The 10,000-nt window shown below is 39.2% G+C and overlaps 1 long non-coding RNA gene across 2 annotated transcripts in view; it reads left to right on the top strand.

The window, feature by feature from the left end:
- The window catches only part of LOC147472117 (uncharacterized), a 30,524-nt gene that overhangs the window by 5,112 nt on the left and 15,412 nt on the right, over positions 1–10,000 (top strand). For both annotated transcript variants that reach the window (XR_015192638.1, XR_015192639.1), the window contains exon 2: positions 8,430–8,566. This is a non-coding gene — a long non-coding RNA (uncharacterized LOC147472117). The remainder of the gene's footprint in view (positions 1–8,429; positions 8,567–10,000) is intronic.

Raw genomic sequence — 10,000 nt, 5'->3', positions numbered from 1 at the left:
ACATATACATATACATATACATATACATATACATATACATATACATATACATATACATACACATACATTTACATTTACATTTACATTTACATTTACATTTACATTTACATTTACATTTACATTTACATTTACATTTACATTTACATTTACATTTACATTTACATTTACATTTACATTTACATTTACATTTACATTTACATTTACATTTACATTTACATTTACATTTACATTTACATTTACATTTACATTTACATTTACATTTACATTTACATTTACATTTACATTTACATTTACATTTACATTTACATTTACATTTACATTTACATTTACATTTACATTTACATTTACATTTACATTTACATTTACATTTACATTTACATTTACATTTACATTTACATTTACATTTACATTTACATTTACATTTACATTTACATTTACATTTACATTTACATTTACATTTACATTTACATTTACATTTACATTTACATTTACATTTACATTTACATTTACATTTACATTTACATTTACATTTACATTTACATTTACATTTACATTTACATTTAAATTTACATTTACATTTACATTTACATTTACATTTACATTTACATTTACATTTACATTTACATTTACATTTACATTTACATTTACATTTACATTTACATTATTCTTTCTTAAGTAGATCGGCAGTCTTACGTGTTGAGACGTATGAGGTCAGAGGTGAAGACGGGAGGGGAGAGAGGAGGAAAGGAGAGGAGAGATGAGATAAGAGAAATGATATAAGAGAGAGGAGATGAGATAAAATGAGATGAGATGTGAGGGGAGGGGAAGGAAAATTAAAGAAAGTAAGCTGAAGATAGGTAAGGGGAAAGATAGGGAGGGGAGAGGAAATGAAGAAAGGAGAGGGGAAGGGTGAGGGTGTCGTACGATGCGATAAGGTCAAGGGATGAACTCTTGAGTAAAGTTCCGGACGAGGTTATGCCCGAGAGAGGGGGGGGGGCTGCGGCCGCAGAAAGGTCGTCTTAGTTCATGCCTTGTGTTGACATTACGTTCTTTTCCTCCATCCTGTTTTAAGTGTTTTTTTATTTATACTCTTAAGATTTATATATTTATTTATTTATCCTTTTGCTATTTTTACGTTTGTGTTTCCCCAGTTGGTGGTGGTGATTTCACTGGTGTTGACATAGTGGAAACCTTGCGTGTTTCTTTTCTTTGGTATATTGTAGAAAAGATAGTAGCTTATTTGTTGATGAATATTCTATTGATAACTTTGCACTTAGATATTTGGCTTGTTTTAAAATTGTTTCTTGTCTTGTTGGTTTTTCCGATATGATTATCGTTATCTTTTATCAGTTTATTTTTTAGCAAGATTATGTAATTTTCTTTGCTTTAATCAGATTATATATATATATATATATATATATATATATATATATATATATACATATATATATTTCTTTACTGAAATTTGCGTATATAATTTTAGTGGCTAATTTCATCATGCTTTCTTTGGTGTGTGTGTGTGTGTGTATGTGTGTGTGTGTGTGTGTGTGTGTGTGTGTGTGTGTGTGTGTGTGTGTGTGTGTGTGTGTGTGTGTGTGTGTGCACGCGCGTGATTGGTTGGTTGTGGGTGGGTGTGGATGTGGATTGAGTGTGGGTGTGTTTTCCCGCTTGTTTTCCCGGTTATTTTCGTGTGCGTGTTTGAGGCTAATGCTGTGTCATCACTGGCTGTCTGGCTTATTAGGGTTGACAAGTGCGGTGGCAAATATAAACGAGGAAATGTATCTGGGTGTGATTCATTGTTTGCAGATATTAAAAAATAGTTGAATGAAATGGAGTGAGTGCACGGCTGCGGCAGTCGTCGGTGAGGTTGGCGGTGGATGAAGTTGTGGTTACTTTGTTGATTTTATGAGTGATAGTAGCATTTTATGATGATATTAGTCGTTGATATTGATATTTTGAATATATATTTTTTTATTGTAAGTGTCTCATTCTTATTTTTTCAGATTTTGTTATTTTTTATGATAATGGAAGGATATTGAATAATAAATATATATTTTAAATGGGGAGGGGGGGTGTTAAAAAGGATTTTAGAAATAATGGAAAAGTTATCTATATATATTTATGTATTACAAAACAAAAAGCATTATGAAAACAAATGTGTGTCTGAACACACAAACAACAACAAACAACTCCAACAACCTTCCAGCACTTTCTCTCTCCCTCTTACCTCCTCATTCCTCCCCCTTCTACCTCTCAAATCCCCCCCTCACACAGTCAAAGTAAAAAAAAAAGTCTCGCTCTCGCTCTCGCTCTCACTCTCACTCTCACTCTCACTCTCACTCTCACTCTCACTCTCACTCTCACTCATCACTCACACCTCACCACTCACCACTCACCCTCACCACTCACTCACTCACCCTCACTCACTCACCTCACTCACCACTCACCTCACCCTCACCCTCACTCACCCTCACACTCACCCTCACCTCACACACCTCACTTTAACTCCACTCACACTCTCACTCACTCACACAACTCTCACTCTTATTCACTCACTCACTCACACACACACACACACACACACACACACACACACACACACACACACACACACACACACACACACACACACACACACACACACACACACACACACAGACACAGACACAGACACAGACACAGACACACAAACAAGTTTGCAAATATCCATCCCCATGTTCTATTTAGGATATATTTGAATGCGCGTCGAGTAATATTGTGTCAATTTTTACGTCAAAGTGACACAATATTGACCGATATTGTGACGCTTATCTGCATCACTTTGGGTGACACTTTGCTTGCGCGCGGCTGTGTCGTTCGCTGAAATTGGTCTTCAGTGCGATTTTTCTTTGTTGCCACGTAACTGGGTGTGTTGGGTGAGGGAACGTGGCGGAGTGAGGGTGAGGGTGAGTGAGCGACTGAGCGTGTGGGAGTGAGAATGAGTGAGGGAATGGGGGTGTGAGAGTGAGAATTGAGTGAGTGACTGAGCGTGAGAGAGTGAGAATGAATGAGTGAATGGGTGAGTGACTGAGCCCATGGGAGTGAGAAAGAAGATATGGTAGTGACAGGTTTTGAGTCTGTCTGTCTGTCTGTCTGTCTGTCCGCTCTACCAGTATGTCTGCACTTCCGCTTATCCTTCAAAAAAAGAGGAAAATAGATAGAACAATAGAGTGCGTGTGTGTCTCCATTCCCCTTTTGTAAATATGGAATTACTCACGCAATCAAGGCCTCCCGAAACAAAATCACTTCTCGCCTTATTTCGAAGCGGGGGAGGAGGGGTCGAGGAGGGCAGGGGTTTGTGGATATGTGTGGCCGCTTGTAAGGGAGGTACGTATGTAAAGGGTTTGGGAGGAGCTTACACGGTGGGTGTGGGGAGTGTGGGGATGTGTGCTTGCAACTTGCTTGTATGATGGTGTATGGATGGGCATGGGGGTGAGGACTGGCGGGTGCTTATGGGAGGGGGGGGGGGGGTAGGAGGCCTGCTTGCGAGGAGCTTATAAGGTGCCTGGGGGGCGGATTGGAGGGGGGGGGGGAGGTGTTCTAAGACATGGTTGCGAGGGACTTGAAGGATGCCTGAGGGGAGGAGCATACGAGGGGAGTATGGGAAGACACGGGGAGTGTGGGTTAAGTCCTCACCCCTGCTGCTGCTGCCCTGTCGCCTCAAATTGTATCTCACGCAGGCGATTGCAACTGGCATATCCTTTTAAACTCCAGCTGTTGCGGTATATACATTAGCCTCTCCTTCGCCTCCGCCACCGCCCCGCGAAATTAAGCGAATTTACGACTGTATTTTTGCGATTTATTCGGCGACTTATGTTTAATGGCCATTTCCCTTTTTTTGGAGCTCAATTATTCCTTTTGATTTTTGGGTTGCATAATGGTGGCTGTTCGTTTCTTATATATATATATATATATATATATATATATATAATATTATATATACACATACATACATACATATATATACACATATATGTACATACATACACACCTATATATATATATATATATATATATATATATATATATATATATATATATATATATATATATATATATATACATATATGTATATGTACTTGTTTATTTTTATTGTGGTTATCTTGCGAGGACTATTTTTTTTTTCTTTTTCTGTTGATTAATTAGGAAAAACAGAAAATGTCAGCCGTTAGAAAAAAAAATCTTTGGAAAAGGAATCATTAATCTTGTCTAATCTGGCTTCTTCATTTCTGCTCCAGATCCCCACTTCTTCCGTCCCTTCTCTGTTTCCCTCTCGCCTTCCTTTTTTCCTTTCCTCCCTCCCTCCCTCGTTCCCTTTTCCCTCCCTCCTTCCTTCTCTCCCTTCCTCCTTCCTTCTCTCCCTTCCTCCTTCCTTCCTCCCTCTCCCTCTCTCCCTCCTTTCCCTCCTTCCTGATTTTCTTTCTTCTCTCCCTTCCTTCCTTCTCTCCCTCCCTCCCTCCCTCCCTCTCCCCTCCCTCCCTCCCTCCCTCCCTCCCTCCCTCCCTCCCTCCCTCCCTCCCTCCCTCCCTCCCTCCCACTTCCTTCCCTTCCCTCCCTTCTACTACCCCTCCCACTTCCTTCCCTTCCTTTCCATCCTTCCCTTCCTTCATACACTTGCACGTGTTTGTTTGTTTGTTTGTTTGGATCTCCATATTTTTCATCTACAGAATGTGTGCGTGTGGTCGCGTGTTAATGTTTTTCTGTATATTTATATGTTTATTTTTTATGGTGTGCTTCTCTCTGGCATTAGGAATTTGAAGTGAGGGTAGTTAAGGCAGCTATGTACATACCTGATGTTATATATTTTCTTTAGTGAAGAGGAGATGCCGAGGCGCGCGCACCGAAAATAATGTCTTCAAATAATGTATATTATCGGATGTCCTTGTATGTGCCAACAGTGCATCGAGGTGAAGCTTGTGTTGTGCAGTGTGTTGAAACGTTTGAACTGCGGTTGATGACACATGCTCAAAAGACGTTGTTGTTGCTTTGAGGAAGTAATGACTGTGCGTTGGTACAGTTTTGTTTCGTGATTGTCGTATGTTCTTTTTATAATGACTCGTAACTTTCGTCATCACAAATGTTATTGCTATAATTACTCATAACTTTCATCATCACAAATGTTATTGCTATAATGACTCATAACTTTCATCATCACAAATGTTATTGCAATTAGTATGGGTATTGACATAAAGATTAATATGTACGTGACTTATGTATTTATATAAATGTTTGTCTGTCTGTCTGTCCGTCTGTTTGCGTAGGTATGAAAACTGAGTGTGTTCGTGTGTGTGTGTGTGTGTGTCTTTGTGAGTGTACGTGAATATGTATGTGTATTTCCTTGTTTAGGGGGAAGGGGCTGGAGTGATTTGCATAGTCTATCCGCACACCCCAAAGCGCTATCCCGCGGCCGTGTTGCAGATTGCAGAGCGGTTAATAATCGGTAATTTGATCGAGAGAGAGAGAGAAAGAGAGAGAGAGAGAGAGAGAGAGAGAGAGAGAGAGAGAGAGAGAGAGAGAGAGAGAGAGAGAGAGAGAGAGAGAGAGAGAAAGAGAATAGAAAGAGAAAGAGAAAGAGAGAATAGAGAGAGAATATAAAGAGAGTGAAAATAAGAGGGAGAGGGAGAGGGAGAGTGAAAATAAGAGGGAGAGGGAGAGGAAGAGTGAAAGTATATAAGTGAAAGAGAGAGAAAGCAAGAGCAAGGGCGAGAGCGAGAGCGAAAGAGACGCTGCCTGTCACTACAGAGTGCCGAATTATGAAAATACAACATAGGTTCGGTTTAGGCGGAATAAGTCCGGATTGCGTCTGGATTTACCCCTTTTTACCGGGGCCTCTTCTCCATTTTCTCTTCTCTCTCCTCTTTTATTTTCTTTTGCGATGGGAACACGATCGCACATGGACTGGCACGCACACACGGATACACACTCGCAAACATGCACTGGCACGCACACACGCACGCACGCACGCACGCACGCACATGCACAACGCACAACGCACAACGCACACGCACACGCACACGCACACGCACACGCACACGCACACGCACACGCACACGCACACGCACACACACACACACACACACACACACACACACACACACACACACACACACACACACACACACACACACACACACACACACACACTCACACTCACACTCACACTCACACTCACACTCACACTCACACTCACACTCACACACGCACACAAAACAAAGAAGGGAGGCGGAAGTGATAGAAAAGGAGGAGGAAGAGGAAGGGAAGTTACTGTGAGGGAGGGAAGTTATTGTGAGGGCGGGAAGTTACTGTGAGGGAGGGAGAGATAGGGAGGTAGAGGAAGGAGGAGATTGAAAGGGGGAGAGATAGAAAAAAAAACAAGAAGAGAGAGACATGAGGCGAAAAGAAAGAAAAGAGAGCGAGGGAGGCGCAGTCGTGTGGCTCCCGCCTTCATCTCGTGGCTCTATTAGTGCTCGTCCGGGAGCCGACCGAGGCTCCTTGCGCTGGCCAGGCTTTTCTTTCCTTTTTTTATTTTGTTTATTTGTTTTTGTTTTCTCTCCTTCATGGCTCTTTGGTCTCTTTTTTTTATCGTAATATTTTTTTTTCTTTCCATTTCTCTTTCTTCTCCTTTTCTCTGTATTTGTTCTTTCTTTTGCATTTCTCTTTACTGCTCTTTCGTTTTATTTTCCTTTCTTTATTGTATATCTCTTTCTCTATATATTGTTCTTTGTCTATTTCTCTTTCTCCCGTTCTATTTCTATTTCTATTTCTCTTTCTCCATTTCTATTTCTATTTCTCTTTCTCCCTTTCTATTTCTATTTCTCTTTCTATCTCTCTTTCTCCATTTCTATTTCTATTTCTTTTTCCATTTCTATTTCTATTTCTCTTTCTCCTTTTCTATTTCTCTTTCTCCATTTCTATTTCTCTTTCTCCATTTCTATTTCTCTTTTTCCCTTTCTATTTCTCCCTTTCTGTCTTTCTTTCTTTATTTATTTCTCTCTCTCGTCCTCTCTTTCTCACTCTTTTCTCTCTTATTCTTTCCCATTTCTCTATCTTTCTCTCCTCAGGGATAGCATTACACCGGCGAATGTGTATATATAACGTTCTCCCCATTTTTTACGTCTTCATTGTTGTATCGTTGACTCCCTTTCTTCGCTTTTTATGAAGGCCTTCTCTTTTTTGTTGATGTGTGGGGAGGGGGGGGGGTGGAAGCTGGCTGTTTCAGTTGCTTTTGCTCTTTCATCTATTTCGCATACTGTTGTTGTCTTCCTACTCCTACCCTTATTCTTACTCTTACTATTCCCCCCCCCACCCGCCTCCACCTCCTTTTCTTCCTTCTTTTATGTTCTTTTCCTTCGTCGTCCGCATCTTCGTCTTTTGCCTTCTGCTTTAACGTTCTCTTTTTTTTTCTTCCTCTTCCTCTTACTCCTCATGCAGGTGGGTTTTCTTCTTATTATTTTTATGATTATTATGATTACTTCTACTACTACTATTACTACTACTGTTACAACTACGATTACTACTATTACTACAACTTTTACTCCTACTATTACTACTACTATTACTATTACTATTACTATTACTACTACTACTACTATTACTACTACTATTACTTCTACTATTACTTCTACTATTACTTCTACTATTACTTCTACTATTACTTCTACTACTACTACTACTACTACTACTACTACTACTACTACTACTACTACTACTACTACTACTACTACTACTACTGTTACTACTATTACTACTATTACTACTACTACTACTTCTACTTCTACTTCTACTTTTATTGTCATTATTATATTTGCTGCTGCTGCTATATTTATTGTTATTCTTGCCATTCACGGCTTAGGCAAATATTGCATTTTTTTAAAAGAATAACTATTTAGTCAAAACAGATCATCATCATTCATGCGTGTGTCATATGTCATCACTAATAATTACCAGTTCCTTTTTACGATTATGCGGGTGGCCTTCATGCCAGAGAAAGAGAGAGAGAGAGTGATGTGTGTGTGTGTGTGTGTATGTGTATGTGTGTGTGTGTGTGTGTGTGTGTGTGTGTGTGTGTGTGTGTGTGTGTGTGTGTGTGTGTGTGTGTGTGTGTGTGTGTGTGTGTGTGTGTGTGTGTGTGTGTTTGTGATAGATCGAGAGAAAGAGATAGAGAGATTGGGAAAAGAGAGAACGAATATGAGGGGGGGAGGGGCGTAGATATAAGAATTATACCCGTATTTCCTGTGCTTGCTTGACTCCTCCCCTCCTTCTCCGTCCCCCCTTCCCCTCCCCCTCCCACTCTCCGTCCCCCCTCCCCTCCCCCTCCCCCTCTCACGACCTTGCCCTACGAGAGCGCTTGTATGATCGCGACCCTTAATGAGGTGTTTGTCTATCCGTAGGCTAGAGCGCCGCCGGCACCGGAGCCCCGACTGCTGGTGCTACTGCTACCGCTTCTGCTACTCTTCCTGCTCCTCCCGAGAGCCGAGATCCGCGCCGCCGCCCGCCCCGTACGACATTTCAACATGACTGATACATTGTGAGTACTCCTATTGTTGTTTTTTGTTTTGTTTTGTTTTGGTTTACAATGTCGAGCTTTTTTTTTTTTTTTAAATCTGATAATGTATATATATATATATATTTATTCATTGCGTTATTGTATTTTGTCATATATGTGCGTGTGTGTCTATATGTTTGTGTTTGTTTTGAGCCGATTTTAAAGAATAAAGATTTTGTTTGTTCTTCTGGCTCGTTTTTGTGTGCTTGATGGCTGCTTCCTGTTGTTGATGTTCCAGCATTCGTTAAAAAAAAAAAAAAAAAAAAAAAAAAACGCTGTCATGTACAGACCGTCGGGGGCGTTTCGTGGTGATGTTTGGAGCGCCGTCCTGTAGGTCTTTCATCTCCATTAGCGTCATTATAACACATCACATATATCATATCATATATCATATCATATCATAACTCATATATCATATATCATATCATATATCATCATATCATATGATATATCATCATATCATATGATATATCATCATATCATATGATATATCATACCATATCATATATATATCATATATATATATATATATCATATATATATATATATATCATATCATATCATATATCATTATATCATATCACATATATCATATCATATCATATATCATATATCATATCATATATCATCATATCATATCATATATCATATCATATCATACCATATATCATACCAGACCACACCACACCATACCACACACCACACCATCACCACCACCACCACTACTACTGATATGTCTTTACCAGCAAATTAAGTTTTACAGATTACTGATAACATTTAAGTTTTAAACTTTCAGGTTCTATAAAAATCATGTTTGACAGTTCTGTTATCTGATTTGTTGACACATGAATAAGCCTTTCATTTTTCATATTAATTCATAAGGAGCTTTCCATAAAGTACCTGATACATATCCTCAAATTTTTCAATTTTCCTACACACTTTTAGATGACCTCCCCCTCCCCCCTCTACTAATGTATGGATGTTTAATGCTTAGAATCAAAGAGAGAAAATTTTATCATAGGAGAGATACAAACCTAAAACAAAAAGTATCTGATGCATAAGATCCTAATTTTTCTTCATTTAAGAAGAAATCTTTAACCCATCAAAATATTTCGTTAGCCGCAAATCAAAAAATTAAGAGGCCTTAGGGAACACCTAATTATGCTTTTTGCAGACTCTAGCCTCTAAGAGCGTATGTACTTTGTGCTTTATGGTTGGTCCCGAAATGATTATCTTTTTGTGGGTGTCTGTGTGTAAATATGTGTACAGTAAGTGCATTTGTTTAATGTTCTATTTCATGTTTTTAGCTGTGTACCAATGCAGCTTTACATATTTATTAATGTGGATTGAAAACCTACAGTTACTAGTGAATGTTTGTGTATGTGTGTGTTCATGTGTGTATGTGTTTGGGTGCTT

The sequence above is a fragment of the Penaeus japonicus genome, unplaced genomic scaffold (assembly GCF_977035675.1).
Source record: "Penaeus japonicus unplaced genomic scaffold, GWHDUDI00000001_assembly GWHDUDI00000003, whole genome shotgun sequence".
In the NCBI taxonomy this organism is placed as follows: domain Eukaryota; kingdom Metazoa; phylum Arthropoda; class Malacostraca; order Decapoda; family Penaeidae; genus Penaeus; species Penaeus japonicus.
This window is presented reverse-complemented; position numbering and strand designations above follow the sequence as displayed.